This window comes from Tasmannia lanceolata, unplaced genomic scaffold (assembly GCF_043159265.1).
Source record: "Tasmannia lanceolata isolate RefF3 unplaced genomic scaffold, GAP_Taslan_0.1 ptg000029l, whole genome shotgun sequence".
Taxonomy (NCBI): domain Eukaryota; kingdom Viridiplantae; phylum Streptophyta; class Magnoliopsida; order Canellales; family Winteraceae; genus Tasmannia; species Tasmannia lanceolata.
In genome coordinates this window covers 10,504,069-10,523,714 of record NW_027518706.1, presented here as the reverse complement: position 1 = coordinate 10,523,714, position 19,646 = coordinate 10,504,069, and the positions used below count along the sequence as shown (strand labels likewise).

Genomic DNA, 19,646 nt, shown 5'->3' with positions numbered 1-19,646 from the left:
ATAAACCGCATATCAAATGCAACTTATATAAATATAATTATGTAAATATAATTATATCCGACTTTCTCCCACCATGAGGGGGTCTTTGGGGAGTTCGCTGCTGTGGGGTACTCTTTGAGGGTCTTTGTCTTTGTATCTTTCTATTTTTGCTTCTTGAGTGATCTCGTTGTATGCCGCCTAGTGACCAACTCGGTCATCAAGCTTTTCATTAATAAAATCACTGTCCAAAAAAATTATGTACCACATATCGATATAGTCTACCACTAATACGTTTACGGTTTTGGTTTCGGTATGCACTTCGGTTTCAGTATGTGTTTCAATGGTGATGGAAACAAAAAATATTCCAGTCATTTCACGTCGATTTTGGTGGATAGTTAAAACTATTTCTAGAACCAATCCCCCCAACAGACACATACACACACAAATAAAATAAAATAAACAATGAAGGAAATTCATGCTATAGGATCTATAAAGTTCCAAAAAGTCACTTCAACCACATAAGCATCATAAGAAACGTGTCTCACTGTACCTGCATTCACTCGCTATATGACATGAATCAATATACATAAACAACGACATTCGTACACATGCCAGCAAAGTTGATCACTTACAGCAAGTGAATAAAAAAGTAAAGTAACATACCCACAGATACCCGTCTAAGCATGGCCTTAGCAACACAAAGCACAAAGCCAACTTTTTTTTGCATCATGCTATAAAAATCTAAAGAGACCACACTACAAATTCACACAACTCCTTGACCATAGCCTCTGTTAGGTTGCCAGATGCCTGGCATCCTCAAGGATTTCTCAAGCAGAAAAAAATGCTCTTTTCTTCTACTTTATGGCATTTGGTTGCCAATTTAGCATCGAAATCCTTTGAGACTACTAAACAAGTTTCAGAAGTAATAATTGCATGTCCGGTAATGTGGCATCAATGTCCTCTCCTTATAATTTCCAAGCCAAATTTATCATAAAAGGAATTTGGCTTGGGAAATTTCGTTTTCTCTATTTCTCTCTCTTCCTTCTCTCTCTCTTCTCTTTCTATATTGGTAATGACACCCCCTCCCTCTACGAGGTTGGAAACCAAACACTACTTATCACTATTCTACAAGGTAAATTCTATAACTACTTCTACCACTAATCTACAAGGTAACTACCTGTATCCAAACAGACCCTAAGCTAATCTAAGTTTACCCTTTCTTGAAATAAAAAACCCTGAATTTTCCAATCCTTCATCCAAATGCAAACAAATTTCAATAAATCAGATCAATAAACTAATAACTGAATTTTCTACAACTGTTACGAACCCAAATCGGTTCACAACACGATTGATGACCCACTTTGAGGTAAGGGTCGTTCCTCCTTTCTGTACAAAAAACACTATTTTGGGGTAAAATTCTCATTGAACAAAGAAAGGATGCGTACAAGTTATTTATTAAAAATCCCTAATCTAGATAAGCCTTATCTCTAAGACTCCTAACTAACTAAATAACTACAAAGCAAATCTCAAAATAACAAATATCTCAACCAATTTATTTCAGCCAACGTGGGACCCAAATAAGCACGTAACAACAACCAAATCTCCAGAGTTACAGCGTCGCGATTGGGAGGATTGATGAGGACTATACTTGCAACTTCGGTGAGGATTTCCATAAACCAAGTGTGTTGTATCCAAGGAGTAGAAGCTATGCAGTAGGCAAGAGAACTGGCTTGATTTCTTAGTTGCCCAAATAGGAAAATGCAAGAGGGGAGTATTTTCTATGGGTCCTTTTTTTTAAATGTTTCCTTGGAGTCTTTTAAATTTGTCATTAATTTGAGCATTTTCATTGGGGTGTGTCTGCAGATTCTTGTTGTTTGGTTTTTTGTATTTTCTTATGTGTGAGGATCCAAAGGAACATGAAAAATACTCAAATCAATGTAAAGAATTATTCATTTTCAGTCTATGGTTTCCTTTGCTACTTCAATTATTCCATGGAGCATTGTAGAATCTAGAGAAAGCTTCTTGCTTGAAAGGGGTGGGGTTTCTATTTCTAAATTTGTGGGTTGATTAATAAAGATTGAGGAGCATATTCATTGAACCAACATTACAAGAAATACATTCATTGGCGACGGACAAAATCCATCACCAAAAGATACAAATCGGTCACTATAAAATGTTTACAAGCGATAGAACAATGTCAAATCCATCACCAAAAGATACAAATCGGTCACTATAAAATGTTTATAGCGATAGAACAATGTCTCGACGCGTAGGGCGTTTTTCGCATTGCAAGCACTTAAAATCAAGAGAAGCTTTTAATGCAAAATTACCGGTTAAGTGATATAGGAATGAGAAAGGAAATTTACGAGTTAAGTATGAGTAGTATTTGATATTGCCAAAACATATTGGAATCCAAGATAATACATGCCCAATCCAAAATTAAGATCTTCTTTTGATAAAAATCCAATTAAGCAAATTGGAATTAAGTTGGGCTTTTCATTTTTTTTATTATTGGGATTTGGACTTTCTTTGCAAAATATTGTATGACAATGTATAGGTTGATTTTTTTATCGCATAATTTTTTTTAGGTTTAATTACGTGGTTTTGGGGGCATGTTTGGCAGCAAAAAAAATCATGGAATATTTATTTATCCAAGTTAATAGAAGGGTTGAAAATATTTCCTTCTTCAAAATCCCCTTTTGCAGATGGTTGCTATCACTTTAAATGAAGGACTCCTTTTGAAAAACGTCCAAGGTTCTCCGCTAACTAGCTTACGGAGTTACATACATATAAATAGCTTAGGACCTCACAAACACATAACTAATTTAGGAACTCATAGACACAGTCTACAAAATTGCCATAACTCTCCAACCACTTGTCCGATTTACAAGTTCTTATACTTCTTGGAAAGAGCATAAAAAATCCAGAAAGAGATCAAATTCGAATTCAAAGCTATGGATACCTTGGATATCTTGTAATCAAATAATTCCCGTTGTTCCCCTTCTATAATCGAAAGATTATAGTTTTCGATTATAGAGAATATTATGCGAAAAACAAGACATAGAATTTGAAATAATTAACTACTCAAGTAGACTGTCCCCCCTTTCGATTATAAGGGGGGCGAATGCCTACTGCAGGGGGGTGAAAAATCATCTCCGTATAGAAATTAACTAAACAAAAAGAAAAACAACAATCATTGAGTACAAAATCCAACTTTATCAAACAAAAACCTAATTAAATCCAACAAAAGTTAAATTACAAAAAAAAAAAAAAAATGTATAGTTCAATTTCCTCACCTCAATAACCAAATCCAGCAAAGAAAACCACTAACAATCTCTGATTCTCTTACAAAACCTTCTTCTGTAACCCTAAATAGTTTCCCGATTCTCTTCACATCAAAGAAAGAATAGTAAGAGCCAAAAGAGAGCGCACGTTTATGCTAGGAAGAGGGAAAATGTTAACGGTTCTTCTAATGTGCGCCTGTGGATATATAAAGACTTTTGAATCTCAAGCACATTTTTAGGGCACGTATGACGAATCCGGCGATTCCATCTCTCTCTCTCTCTCTCTCTCTCTCTCTCTCTCTTTTAGGGCTTGCCGGGAAACGGCTTTTTTTGCGTTTTTATTCCTTTCTTATTTCTCATTTATTGGATATTAAGATTTGTACTACCATGTTTTGATAATGACACGAACTCACCTTGTCTTTTATTGTTTAAGCATCTATCAACAGATCTCAACAGCCAATTAAATAAGAAAAGACAAGGTGAGTTCGTGTCACTGGCAATATGGTAGTCCAAATATCAGTAGCCTATATCCCCCACTGAAACAAAATAATTAGGATATTTGCACTACCATGTTTTGATAATGACACGAACTCACCATGTCTTTTCCTATTTAATTGGTTGCTGTTGTAATAGCTTATGATAGATGCTTAAACAATAAAAGACAAGTTGAGTTCGTTTCATTATCAAAACATGGTAGTGCAAATATCAGTACGCGGGATATGTAGTCCAAAGGGGATACGAGGATTGATGGTAGCTATCGGTATATACTCCGGATCGTCTAGTGGGTCCCACCATTTTGATGGGTCCCACACTATGTAATGTAGGGAATAAGGGAAATAGTATATTTACCCCCTTTTCTTCCCCGGCCACCCCTAGGAAAATAATATATCCACCACCTTTTCTTCCCTCACCACCCCTTGTTATGCAAAAAGAGTTAACATTACGTCAGTTTATATCAACCTTTTTTTTTGGGAAATGATATTTACGCCCCTTTTATCCCCAGGGACACCCATTTGCCAGTGTACTTTGCAATCAAAGCCTCTGGATTTTTCTGACATAAAGTACATGAGCCCCCTTTTTGCCATTGATACACTGGCGCTGGGTGTCCTTGGTGATGAAAAAGGGCGTAATCACTTCCCTTTTCTTTTCTTTTTTTGTGAAAAGCCCATTTTATTGGTTCGACGTTTAATGCTCGTTTAAAATTTTTACAATAAAAAAAGGGGAGTGATAAATCGACTCCCAAATATGATAAATCGACTCCCCATGTGTCTTTCTCTCTCCTCTGGGTTACAGAGAGATAGACACATGGGGGAGTCGATTTATCATTTTGGGGGGTCGATTTATCACTGCCCTAAAAAAAAGGACACCTGGCGCCAGTGTATCAATGACTAAAGGGAGCCTACTGTACTTGACTTCAGAAGAATCCAGTGGCCTTGATGCCACGTACACTGGCGCTGGTGATGAGAAGGGGCGTAAATATCACTACCCTAAACAAAAGCAAAATGTTATCAACACTACTATATTTTGATAAGCATTCCTCACTTTATTAAAAGTACGGTATGGCCCGCACCATAGGATGATCCAAACCGTCAATTAGATGGGCCACCGCCTAAATTGGTTTGTGTCCCAAAATTATTTCCATAGGTTGACCCTAACCCTCCGATCTATTGAGGGTTAGGATCAACCTGCTAACATTCAGATCGGAGGGTTAGGATCAACCTATGAAAATGATTTTTGGGGCGCGACCTATTTAGGTGTTGGCCCATCTAATGGACGGTTTGGATCATCCTATGGTGCGGGTCATACCATACTTTTAATAAAGTGAGGGTGCCCACGTCAAAATACAGTAGTGCTGATAACATTTCCCTAAAAAAGGAGAGTGATAAATCGACCTCAAATATCTTAAATCGACCCCCTATGTGTCTTTCTCTCCTCTTTCTCTCTCTAATCGACTCCAAGGAGAGAGAAAGACACACGGGGTTGATTTAAGATATTTGGGGATCGATTTATCACTGCCCTAAGAAAAGGGAAATGAAATTAGCACTCCAATGCTTTTTAGATCCACGCTCAAGTTTCTTGTCTTTTAGTATTTAAAGGGTTACAGTTCCCAAAAAAACTCTCACAAACCCTTTAAATACTAAAAGACAAGAAACTTGAGCTTCAGTATAAATGCATTGGAGCGCTGATACAATTTCCCTGGAAAATAGGGCGATGACTTTTTCACCCTCAATAAGATAATGTGCCCCTCACGGTTCACGTTAAAAGGGAGGCGCATTATCCTAGGGGCGAAAAAATCATCTCCCTAAAAAAATTGGAAGTACAACGTTTAAAACATGCTTAAAGCATTTTTGGCCAACTTTCTCCGTTTACCCTGCTATATTTCGTAAACTAGTGGGTAAGGGGAGGAAATGGAGTAATAGTTATAGATGAGAGTTAGAGAGGAAGGGATATAAAAAATGATCGAATAAGAAAGACTGAGAAATATAAAGTTGACTAATGTTAAGAATCATTAAAATGGTAGCAAGAGTAGAGAGTACATAGACTAAGAGGATGTTATGACAGCACCAAACATTTGATAGTTTAAACATCCATATTCCACATTCCATTGTCCTACACATTCATAAGCCAACTTTAATTACATTTTCCTGTTTAATGTCTATGAGAAAATATACTATAGATGAGGCATTCATATTTAAATCTATCGCTAAAAGAGGAAAGTAACACTCTGGTCTATTTCCTTTACTTAATTTCCCATTTAGACACCATCAATTATAAAGTTAGGAATAAATACAACCAAGTTTGGATAAACATCAGTTATTTATCCAAGATTGCCTGACATTTCAACTTTTGCCTCTACAAATTATGTGTTCCTGTGATTTTGTTTTGAGTTGGAAGGTTTATAACTTCCTGCAATTCAAGGGCATTACACTGAAAAAAAAGCCCGGAAAACGGCCATGATCCAATGCACTCGTGGCACATTTTCTTGGTTATCAGTACTATTAGGACTGCTAATGTCTTGGCTGATTTGTTAGCCAAGAAGTTGTTTGCTTTTTTGGCTATTTGTTTTTTGTTTGGGGCAATGTAGTTGGTTTTTTCTCTTTAAGAAAGATTAACAGTAAGGAAAAAAAATCACTACTAAAAAAATACATGTCATAGGGGACTATCAACATAGGAAACCAATGGCAAGTCGTTCCAAAGGAATAAAACCACCAACTGCAAAAACATAATAGTGGTTCATGTTCATATAACATAAATAGAATAATCACCATAAATACAATATCCAAACAGAAAATAAATTAGAAAACACAAGATCTAATTAACATTATGATTCAGCAAACCATTTACAATGGCTGTGTGAACGACATTATACTATCCATGAAAAATTGGCAATAATTCATAATGTATATGGGATTGAAGACTCAAAAGCCAAGATTGGTTATAAATTCTTGTGATGCAACAGAGATAAATCTAAAAGCAAATAACAATACTAGTACAGAATAAACAAAAAAGAAAATCTTAAAAAAGGATAAATCTCATCGTGTTGCTGCTTCATCGGAATGTCAAAAGATACTACTGCAAAGAGAATGATGATGAAAACCTAACAAAAGAGAGAAAGATGTACTGGAAGCATCGTATATAGAAGAGCAGAGATGGAAATCATGCTGCTAAGAGGAGCCACAGAACAAATCCACCTCCTGATCTTTGAACAGGTGATGATCCTCACATGTGTCTCAATATCTTTTCCTTTGTACTTCTACCTATCACAACGCTGGCTGTGTCTCGCTAAGTATATTTAAGCAAATCAATACGCGTTTTAAGTGATAAGTTTGAAACAGTTTGCTAATTCCCAAAACTCTAAGGTTTGCTGATTTTTTGGGATTTCTTGCTGGTTTTTTTGAAACAATAATACTGGTTTTGCATTTTTAATGGACTATTATGCCACTGTCCACGTGAGCGTGAACAGTGAAACCCCCATCCTGCTATATTATTTATAATCATGGTTTGAAATTTTGACTGAAATCTGAATTTCGGATTTCGGTCAACACCGGTTTGGCAGGGCTAAACAATAATATCGGTTTAGCCCTAACAATCGGCGGCCGCAATAAGAAACGAACAGGGCATAAATTTGAGTCCAATAATCGGTTTGGCAGTCATAATCGGCTGTAATAGTCCTAAACGAACAGGGCCTACAGGGCCTTATGATTTTGAGAACTGATTGTGACTCCCATAATCAATTTTAGACTCGCAATTAGATCTCAAAAATCAAGACAACTGGGCTTAAACGTAATTTTGAGTCCAATAATTAGTTTTGGACTCACACCCGGCTCTTAGGATCCCAAACAAATTGGGCTTAAGCATCAGTCAAGTGAATTGTTAAGCCTTGTTTATTTTGCACATTGAGGGTCGATTCTGAGTTTAAAACTAATTATTGAATTAAGAATTCAACGCAAATTTGTGCCCAATAATTAGTTTTGGGCTCAAAATCAGTTTCCAAAATCCAAAACTGCTCTTATTTTTATTCATCTCTTGCTGGATCATTGATTATGTGATTATATGGATCTTGATAAAATTCAAGCGCATTGAATGTCAATTATATGATAAAGAATTAGAGATTAGGGCTGTTTATTGACGCGAGGGACACTCTAATAAGGTGTGACCTCATTGAATGATTGATCACCGTTTAGGGGAGAAAATTCCCCATAGTGTGCGGGGTGGGGTTGGGGATTAGATTTCCCCGCGGGAACGGGGACGGGAATTCCCCGCCATCCCCGGAGCGGGGAAGGGGAATTTTTCTTGAGGCGGGGACGGGGAGTGCAACATCCAGCCCCGCTCCGCCCCGTTGCCACCCCTATTGATAAGCAATTTGGCAGAAAGCCATTTTGTAGCTAGCTTTTGCATGTGAGAACAGCCATACAGGTTGACTTTTTAACATTGTCTTATTCATTTAATTCATCTGAGGTGGCTATTCTCTCATTGAGAAGCCAGCTGTGAAATGGCTTTCCACGAAATTGCCTAGCAACTTCCATGTTATATTTATTTATTATGTTTAAGATGTTATAATAAAATATCAGCTAAAGGTTTCTGAGCGATAACTCTGATAGCTAGCTTATCTGAGCAAGGCACTATAAATAGGGTAGGCAGCTATGTTGTTTGGGTTATCTTACATATTGATTCTATAGGACCTAATATAGATTGGGTGTTCCTAGCTAAGAAATGATCTCCATAGGATCATGGTAAGCGTTGATTTGTGGAGGTTTAAAATGAATGGCTAGAAAATGGGTCCATTTTCTGCTTCTACAGATCAAATGGTTAGGATGATTGTATGGAGATGGTTTGTTAGGAACACCCTATCTATGTGAAGTTCTATGGAATGAACGGGTTGGATGATTCAAACAACATGGGAGATGGTGTCTTTATAGCATGGTTTGAAATTTCGCCAAAATTCCAAAATTTCGGACCGAAATTTCAAATTTAAATTTCGCGAAATTCCAAATTTCAAATTTAACGTATGCGGTGACTATTATGTTTCTTTGACTTTTATGATGGCATTTATTGACTACTGATCTCTCTTTATTTTTATATTTATATTTATATTTATATTGAGGGATTTGCTAGGCAATTTTGTGGCTAGCTTTTGCAGGAGAAAACAACCACCACAGATGAATTAAATGAATTATATTTATATTTAGGGACTTGTGAGGCGATTTCGCGGCTCATTTTTTAACAGATTTATTCTTACTCATTAAATTTAGGGTGATGATATTTTCAACCCCCCCTGCAGTACTTGCACACCCCCCCTGATAACATGATTTGACATGAAGTTGCCCACTTTTAAAGTCAAATCAGGTTATAGAGGGACGAGGGGGGGGGGGGATATCATGTTCGCGATCCATGAACCAAAGTTAAGTCTTTCAAGAGTTGGTGGGGTCACAAGCACAAACCAAGCTAAGGAGTTCACAAGCATAAGTCAATATTCAAGAGAAGACAATCGAGGCCAATGCAATCAGTGGAATATAGTGTTTTTACATTCTTAGATTGTATTCGACATCTTTCTTTTCAAAGAGTTTGCACATTTTAAATAATTTTGCACATTACAAATAGTTTTGCATTTCTCAGAGGAGTTTCAATTACACTTTTTCAAAACCACTTTGAAATCAATATGCTTTCAAATATTGGCAAAATAGGTCCCACAACATGTTTTAATTACCCAATTCCCACTCTTGGTTTGCCTTTGGGATTTCAAACTACCACCCATCAGCCTCTTTCACCACCTCTATTCAACCCAAATTTGTCTCATCCGATCACCAATCCTTTGCACCCATACGATTCCTTCTATTCTTGATCTACCCAAAAATCACACCTTCATCACCTATATTTCAGCCCTTCCAACCACCTAATTAGAAGCCCTTTAATCCTCCTAAATCATCACTTTTCTTCCTTACAAAACCTCCCAATTTCTTTCTTTAAACTCAGCCCTCAGAGCCTTTGATTTTTTTAGCCAGTTAACACCCATTCTTAACCCAACAGAATTCCATTGTTTTAACCACCCACTTAACCTTCTCACCCCTCCCAAAAGAGCCACCAGTCTTCTTTTATTTCAGTCAACTAACAGGAAGAACTAAATTCATGTTTCGTCCTCCTTTCCTAATCCTGATCCCATCTACTAACTACCATATTTCACTTCTTTAAATTCTTTTCACCGCTATTTACCACAATTGACCACTTATCTTTCATTAATCTCCCAAAGAACAACCTAGTCACCCAAAACTTATAATCCACCATTCTTACTACTTACCTAACCAAGATTCTCCATCATTCTTTAAAACCAACAACCTTCTAATTTCCCTTTTAGCTTTCGCACCTCTATTCCGTTGTCGTTATACGCCCCCGCATCAATAAGGCACTCAAACGAGACACACATCTCGGAACTTTGAAGGAGAAGAAGATCACCTTCGTTACATGCATTGGGACGTAAAGACTTCGTCCTACACCTTTTGTTTCACTTTGTTTATTTCTCTCAATTTTTTTCCAATAATGGTAGCCAATTTCATTGAAAAAAAATAGACTGAGGTGGTCAAGATACAAAGCAGATAAGAATAAACAAAAATTAAAAACAAGAGAAAAAGAGAGCGCTAAGGGGGGAGTGAATCAAAAAGTGCTAGCTCATCCTTAGACACTCCTCCACTTGGATAGCAGAGCGTCGAATTTGATGAAAGGACCAAGAAGATCTATCCATCCAATCAAACATCTTGTCGAAAAGGTGGTCAAAACGCCATGGAGGAGTTTGAGATTTCTTGAGCCACCTTATGACATTCAAAGAGTCTCCTTCGACATGAACATTATGCACTTGGTCTCTAGCTAACAACTTCAGCTCTTGATGAACCGTTTTCACTTCAGCCTCAGTGGCATCGGCAACTTCAATAGGTCCAGCAAAATACCACAATGCCTCTTGATGGGGTGTAAAAAGAACCCTCCAATCGCCGATCGACATGTGGCATCGAGGCAAAGTGAAATTACACACTAAAACCAGGGGTAAACATGTAACAATACCCCCAAAGGAAAGCCTTAGAGTAATCTCTACCCAATCACAGGTTGACACCTGTCCAAGGGTGAAAAGGTATTCTAACACCTAGGCTCCCACTATAAATAGCCCTCATAAATCCAGAGATAGGGTTCCGAATCCCAAAATTTACTATTCATAGATTTGCTTTCGTTATCTGATATGTCATACTGACTTAAGTATCAGAGGGCCTATCTAGAGCTACCACTCCGGGTTGGTCATTTGACCGGGCGCTACCTTCTGCAGGTTACAGCCCAGAACTGAACTGACCTCCACATCCCTTCAGACCAACTTGCACACGTTCCTACCTAAGCCGGACCAGTTCATCCCTGACTACCACATCGTGCTACAAATTTTGACCGTAACACCTCTCCTCCACTATCCCTTAGAACCCCTCCTGTTCCGGCCAGGCCCGGGTTACCCAAACTCGATCCATCAAAGTTAAATTTCACATAGTCCGGCGCCGAGGGAACCTGTTCTTGGATCGATTTTTGGATTAAGATCGCCGATCCACACATTATTCTCCATCCAGCCCATAGGTCATACGTAGAGACAAATCTGAAAGATGGGAGAATCTTCACCAAGGAGATCGCGAGGGCTAAGACCCTTATGAAAAGAGACTCCGAGTTTCAAGAAACACCTTTGAATACTCTTGCATTTCTTTCCTTCCATAGCACCCAGAAAAAGTAGGAACATGATAAATAAAGAGAAATGTTATCAGCACTATTGATGATCGCACTCCTCACTTTATTAAAAGTAAAAGTAAGGTATGGCCCGCACCATAGGATGATCTAAACCGTCCATTTGATGGCCCACACCCTAAATAGGTTGTGCCCCAAAAAAACATTTCCATAGGTTGATCCTAATCCTCCAATCTATAGAGGGCTAGGACCATTCAGTCCCTCTACAGATTGGAGGGTTAGGATCAACCTATAGAAATGATTTTTGGGGCGCAACCTAATTAGGGTATGACCCATCTAATGGACGGCTTGGATCATCCTATCGTGATGGTCATACCGTACTTTTAATAAAGTGAGGGGTGCAATCATAAAAAAAAGTAGTGCTAATAACATTTCCCACACACTGAATCATAAGAAAACGAAACAGTATGTCGGGGCATATCAATTGACAGAATAAAGCAAGGGTAGTGATATTTCCCCCCTCCGATAAAATCCTCTCACCACTCTACAGCCGGTACAACCACTCCTTGGTGGGCCCAACAATTAATTTGTTGAAATCTTAGGATGATCCTAGCCCTCCGATCCAAACCGGTCTCTCTCTCCATAGGATGAACCTAGCCCTCCGTTCTAAAGAGAAACTGCATATTATGGAAACCTCTTTAGATTGTCGGGTTTCGAACATCCCATGGAAATAATTTTTGGGGCACGACCTATTTACATTGTGGCCCATCAAATGGATGGTTTGGATCATCCTATGGTGCAGGCCGTACAGTAACATTAGGGCCCAGTTGTAGGCCTCACCCATATTTATAAAAAATGAAGCGTACGGTCTACACAATAGGATGATCCAAGCCGTCCATTTGATAGGCCGCAACGTAAATAGGTTGTGCCTTTAAAATCATTTCCACTACCTATTTACATTGTTCGTTGCTATAGGTGAGAGGGAGATGAAAAATAGTAATGGAAAATGTGAAACATTGTCAAAGAAGGTAAAGTGGGCAAATAAGTGATTTGCCTTGTATGTGGTCCGCCTGATGTGATAACCCATCAGATGAGGTCATTTTCAATGTGTTGGGTTGGACTTTTTGGCCTCATCATTACAATTATTACCGGCCAATTTGTGTCATGTGCCCATGTGGGGTCTTCCCTATCAATTATTTATGGTCCATTTGTATGATGTTGACTCTTTCCTAACAACACTCTGTGGCATATTTATGTCTTTCTTCTAAGACCATCATAGATGGGAGATTTTATATGGTGCGCGATTCAGCCGGGTAGATTCTTTCACCTTCTTCATTAAAATTTTCTGAAGGATTTATTAGCCTCCCCCGAACTACTTTGGGACAAAGGCTTAGTTGAGTTGAATTGAGTTGGGGGTCGTTTTATCACTCCTCTTTATAAATATAGGTGGATATCTCTATGGAGAGAGAGAGAGAGAGAGAGAGAGAGAGAGAGAGAGATATTTCATGTCTTGACAGATGGAGATGACAAATACATGCGGTGTGGGGGTAAGGGGTGATTAGAAAGATTAGAAGGGTAAGTTTGTGGTAGGACTTTGGTCCGATATTATACGGGAGATGATAAATACGCCCTCTCCTTTGGATAAATGTGTCCTCTTTTCACTGAAAATGTTAAGGGGCCTTTGGATACGTGGATTTTAGAATCCGGGATTTCTTCAAAATTGTAGATGAGGGACAAGAGAAGAAGTGGACCGGCCGTCGTTTTCTGGTTTCTCGCACTTCTTTTTGTCAGCAAGGGCGTAGCAGATCATCCCATGTTTCCTGGTTATAGAAATCTTAGGATGCAGTAGAGACTTCTAAAAACTGGATTTCTTACTTAAAATCCAAGAAACACTGTCAGGACAACAAACAACGGCCTGATCATGAACCCTCTTTTACACTGTTTTCAAACTAAGACATGGATTCTAAAATCCGTGTATCCAAACGGCCCCTAAGAGTTTCGGTGAAAAGAGGTTACCCGGTAACCTACTTTTTAAGGAAAACTCACGTTATCGCGCATTTATCCAAAGAGGGGGCACATTTATCATCTCCCTATTAAAAAAGTAAGATTATAAAGTTGTGAACAGAGCAAAGTAAACGTATTTAAAAGCAAATGAAAAAAGAAAAAGGGAGAGAGCCGAGAGAAACAAACTCTAACTCTTTTACACTGGGGGTTGCAATAGGTAAAAAAAAGGGCTAACATATCATTTCCCTAAACTAAGGTGTTAGAGAATCAATTTGGCTTCATGTCCGGATGATTGATTATGGAAGATGTCTTCTTGATTAGGCGTTTAATGGAAAGATTTAGAGAAAATAAAAAAGGACCATCATGTGGTTTTCATTAATTTAGAGAAAGCGTATGATAGGGATCCCATGAGTGTTATGTCGTGGGTTTTTGAAAGGAAAAATGTGCTTACTAAATATGTTGATATAATTAAGGATATGTATTATGGAGCAATAACTAGTGTTAGAATTACGGATGTCACGTCTAGTGAGTTTCCAATTGCAATAGGACTGCACCAAGGATCAGCTAAGCCCATATATTTTTACGCTAGTTATAGATGAACTTACGTAGGGCATCCAGGATGAGGTACCGTGGTGTATGTTATTCACAGATGACATACTACCAATACCACAGCGGGAGTTAATTGTTAACTTAAAGTTATGGAGAACTACTTCAAAATCCAAAGGTTTCAGACTGAGTAGGACTAAAACAGAGTATATGGAGTGCAACTTTAGCAATATAAGGAAGCGGGGCGAGGATGTAGTAAATATGACTAGACGGGAGGTACCTAAAAGGGATATCTTTCGCTATCTTTGCTCAATCCTACACAGAAAAAGGAGAGATTGAAGAGGATGTTAACCATAAAATAAGAGTAGGTTGGTTGAAGTGGAAGCATGCTTCAGGAGTTCTGTGCGACCGTAAAATACCTACCAAGTTGAAGAGAAAGTTTTATACGACAGTTGTGAGGCTAGCCATGCTGTACGGCTCAGAATGTTGGGCCCCCGAGAAGCAACATGTGCATAAGGTGAGTGTAGCGGAGATGCAAATGCTTAGATGGATGCGCGACCACACAAGGTTAGATAGAATTAAAAATGAAGGCATTTGTGGGGGTGGCACCAATTGAGGAGAAGATGAGAGAACACTGCTTAAGATGGTTTGGGCATATCTAAAATAGGCCTTTGGATGGTCCAGTGAGAAGTAGTGACTCGTGCCAAGTTGATGAAGTAAAAAGAGGTATGGGCAGACCGAAAACAACCTGGGTAGAAACAGTGAGAAAAGACTCGATGGCTAGGAAAGAAAACAGAGAACATGACCTTGGATCGGAAAGAATGGAAGAAAATGATCCGTATAGAGGAACCCAACTTGTATCAGGATTAGACTTAGTCAATTTGAGCCGGATAGATCCTTTCACCTTCTTCGTGAAAATTTTCTAAAGGATTCATTAGCCGACCCCAGCTAGCTTGGGACAAAGGCTTAGTTGAATTGAGTTGAGTTGTTGTATTTTCCTATAACCAAAGTCTGGTATATTTATGTCTTTCTTCTGACAAATTGAGACCATGGGAGATTTTATATTGGTGCCCGACAGTTACCGCCCTTGATACTTAGGTGTCGATGTAAAGTTCTGATAAGCTCTTCTAATAAAAATCTATTTCAGCATAATCAAATTCTTACCTTGAAAAAGGGGTCATTTCATAAATGAAGCGTCTACGTTTTATAAAATGATAAGGGATTTGCTAGGGACCATCGCAGAAGGCATTTTATGGACGCGCTGTTGCATGAGAGAGCAGCCAACTTAGCTGAATTAATTGGATAACACAAAGTCGGAGCCTATGTGGCTGCTGTCTCATGCAATGGCTAGTCTGCGAAATGCCTTCTGCAATGGTCCCTAGCAAATCCCAAATAATAATTATATATAAAAAATTGGCACCTGCGACGACCATGAATTCGATTGTGCTGAAATAGATTTTTATTAGAAGAGCTTATCTTCAGAACTTTACATCTACACCTAAATTTTCTAAAAGACAAAATTACCCTTCTTGAATCTAAATATCAAGGGTGGTACCCCCACATGGGACCTGACCAATAATGACAGATGTGCTCATGGGTAGTGGGATGGACTTTTTGGACCCCGAACAATTATTGATGGGGAGATGATATAAAGGCCCTTATTAATTCTGAGCACATGTCTTCTAAGACCTTCACACTTACTGAAGTAGGTAAGTCACCTGTTTTAAGACCTCACCAACTGAAGTAGGTAGCCATTTAAATCAAGTTAGAACTTTGCTAAATGACCAAGGAGATTGGTGGGAAAATAAAAGTCTTAAGAAGTATCCCGGTAAAATAATGTTTGGTTGACCGGACTATGGTGGGAAAAAAAAATCCCGGTAAAATAAAAATCCCCGGCTTTGTTTGGTTGCTTGAATTGTTAGGTAGGGGTGTAAACGGATCGAATTCGAAGCGGATATAGCTATATCCGAATTCGATTACAGTATACACTATCCAAATTTGGATTCGGATTTGAATTCGACGGATATTTAATATCTATTACGGAATTCGATTCCAGAAGGTTATTACATTTCCCAAAACCTCTCACTAGCCAACTAAAGAAGAAAAGACAGCAGGGTTTGTGCAAAAAATCAAAATAAGGCTGTGCTCATAACATTTCCCATTATCATAACCCATACTAAATTTGTATCCTAAAATGCACCCTTACACTATAACAACAGATCAACGGTTCTGATTAGGGGAGGATTGGGTCCATCTTGTGGATGACATGGGCCCCACATGCCGGACAGTATATAGCACATAAAATGAAGAATATCCAAACGCAGGATTAGGGTCTGAGACTACAATTGTTCTGCAGGTGAGTTCTCTCTCTTTCAATATAGCCCATGGCCTCCTCCTTCTCTTCCTCACTCTCTCCTCATTCTCTCTTTAGCTTCCCCATCAAAATCCCCTCATCTTCATCACACTTTGTCTTTTCTAACACAAAAAGAAAGGTCTTCTTGTTCTTCTCTCACACTCTCTCTTTCTCTTAATGAATATTTCTTCATTCTAGAGAAAATCCCAATCCCTCATCTCAATTTTTCTCAACTTGGGTTTGCATAATTATAGTCAATTTCGATTGTTTTGTTCATCAATGGCGTCTGAGTCAAAGGATTCTCCTTCCAATAATCCGGGTCTCCGCGTAGAATCAGATGAAGCCACTAAAGGGTACTTCATGCAGCAGACTGTAAGTGCTTTCATTTTTTTAATGATTTGATTCTTTGAATTTGAAAGAATGATTGAAAACTACTGAAGTGACTCACCAAGGAAATTTAAAAGGAAAAATTATTGCCAATTGAATGGTTATGTTACAAACCTGAATTGGTTCGCAATGTGACTGATTTTCTTAGAGGGTAGATCAACCTCTTTACCCACTTTGAGGGAAGGGTCAGTACTCTTTTGTGCTCAAAGACACTACTTTTGAATCAAAATTCTTCATTCCATTTTATTTTTTGAATGGCAAAAAATTTCATTGAAGAAAGACCGAGATGGTCAAGTACAGAGGAAAATCAAAATACAATGAAAAGATAAAAAAGAACTAAGGAGGCAAGAAGTCAAAGAGCTCTAAGCCTTCCTTCTCAACCCCTTCCCTAGATAGCCTATCAGCGACACGCATTTGCTGAATGGCGCACATGCTGAAATACAATTGAAGAGGCCCCTATCCGCATTTCATCAAAATATCTAACAAACCACCAAGGACAAGGATGAATTCCTTTAGAGAGAAGCTAATGAGTGTTTATATAAAACACTCGAGAGATATACATGCAAAGATCTGGAAAGCTCGTATGATAAGAATGAAAATAACTAAATAAAGATTAACCCTATGATCTGTGGGCACGGACGCGAGTGTCGTGTGTCAACACGGACATGGAGTGTCAGATGCGGCAAACTCCCAAAATTTAGAAACGGGGACACGGCTAAACTAGAAAGTACATATAATCATGTTTTGTGGATATAGATTTGTGTGCCGGGTTTTGATAAGGATATGAAGTATCTGACATGGAATCCCCTAAAAATCTAGAAATAGTGGCACACTCATACACGTACATACATACAAAGTTACTGACACTTCTAGCACTACACTTAGAAGTGTCTAAAGGAGTGTCGACACGTGTGGACACGGGTGTCGTGTGGGACACGACACGACACGTGTGTCGGCAATAAATTCAAAGTGTCCACCAAATCATAGGATTAACCTAATCTTGACTAGTATCCATGGCGCTCATTGCGCTCATAGACCATTGCGCTCTATGCATTGAGGCGGGCGAATCAGCGGATCATCTTCTTCTTCATTGTAAAGTCGCTAGAGAGGTGTGGAGTAAGTTGCTTGGCAGATTTGGCATTTCCTGGATTTTCCCTGAAAAGCTTGTGGACCTCCTCCAAAGTTGGTCTTTAGTACCTTGGAAGAAAAAAGGCAAAACACTATGGAATGTGTCTTTCCTAGCCACTATTTGGGTGCTATGGAAAGAAATGAATGCTAGAGTATTCAAAGGGGTTTCACCAAAACCTAGAATTTCTATTCATTAGAGTTATTGCCCTCACGATCTCTTGGGTGAAGTTCTTTCCATCTTTCAAGTTTGTATTTGCTTATGATCTTTGGGAAGGATGGAGAGTTGTGAGTTGTTCGACGGACTCCAAGCTTAAAGTTTCCAAAGAGTGGGCATCTCCTGGGTCGGCCTTTGTTAAATTTAATTTTGATGGTTCCAGCTTTGGTAACCCGGGACCGGCAGGAATTGGTGATGTCTTAAGGAATAGTCTAGGAGAGGTGTTGTGGGTCTTTGCCGGCCCCACTGGGATAGCCGACGCTACGGAGGCAAAAGTGAAAGCGGTTCATCAAGGTCTGAAGTTATTAGCAAGAGTTCGGGTGGAAAATGTGCTAGTTGAAGGAGACTCTTTGAATGTCATTAGGTGGCTTAAAAGATCCCAAAAGCCCCCTTGGCGGTTTGATCATCTCTTTGACGAAATGTTTGATTGGTTGGAACATTTCTCTTGGTATTTTCTTCATGGCTGTCGTTCAGCTAACCAAGTGGCTGATAGTCTAGCAAGAGATGGAGTCTCTAAGGATGCCCTAGCTTTATATAATTCTCTCCCTCCTTAATTCGTCCCTTTAGCTTATGTCTTGTTTTCTTTTTCTGGCTCTTAATGCTTTGTATCTTGACCATCTCGGTCGTTTTTTTTTCAATAAAATTGGCTATTATTATAAAAAAAAAAGAATCTTGACTATATCCAAATCAATCATAGTTGCTTTATCTACACTACCTGCCTAATCTACGATCCAAGTAATCTAATGATCTGATATGTTTTAAATCCTAACTAATATATTCCACTCTAGCGGGACCCATCTAGTCACGTAAGAGGAAATGTAATGGATATTTATGTGTCGATTCATGTATGTGTTTTGGTATTTATAGTAGGATTGAATCATGTGTTTTGGTATTTATGTGTCGACCGTCTAATCCTTTTGCTCTATATATATATATATATATATATGAGAGAACATTTCCTACACACTTGTGTAGGTAAGTTACCTACACACTACCTTAAAATACAGTGGGGGCCCACATTGTTTGGGTGATCCAAACAATTCATTTGAATGGTCCTCACATAGATAGGGTGTCCACAAAAAATCAGATCCATAGGATCATCCCAACCCTATGATTTGTGGAGGTAAAATGGACGTGTATAAACCTTCACAAATTAGTCCATTTTTGCCTCCATAGTTTGAATGGTTAGGATGATCCTATGGATATGATTTTTTGTGGACACCCTATCTATGTGAGGATCGTTCAAATGAATGGTTTGGATCACCCAAACAATGTGGGCCCCCACTGTATTTTAAGGTAGTGTGTAGGTAACTTACCTACACAAGTGTGTAGGAAATGTTCTCTCTATATATATATATATATATATATATATATATATATATATATATATATATATTTGAAATGATATTTTACTCCCCTTTCCAGCATTGCCACCTCTTGTTAGCATTTTTCTTATAAATAACTGAATTTACACCTTCTTTTGTTTGCACGTTATTGAAAGCAAAGCCATTTTCAATAAAATACAAAAAAGGGGTGGAAATGCTGAGAA

At 38.4% G+C, this 19,646-nt stretch overlaps 1 protein-coding gene across 4 annotated transcripts in view; it reads right to left on the bottom strand.

The window, feature by feature from the left end:
- LOC143859170 (phosphoglucan phosphatase DSP4, amyloplastic-like) overlaps positions 1-3,577 on the bottom strand; it is a 30,444-nt gene extending 26,867 nt beyond the window's left edge. For all 4 annotated transcript variants that reach the window (XR_013239175.1, XR_013239176.1, XR_013239177.1 and 1 more), the window contains exon 1: positions 3,276-3,577. The gene's annotated coding sequence lies outside the window, so the exon portion shown is untranslated. The remainder of the gene's footprint in view (positions 1-3,275) is intronic.
- Between the last annotated feature and the right edge of the window lie 16,069 nt (positions 3,578-19,646).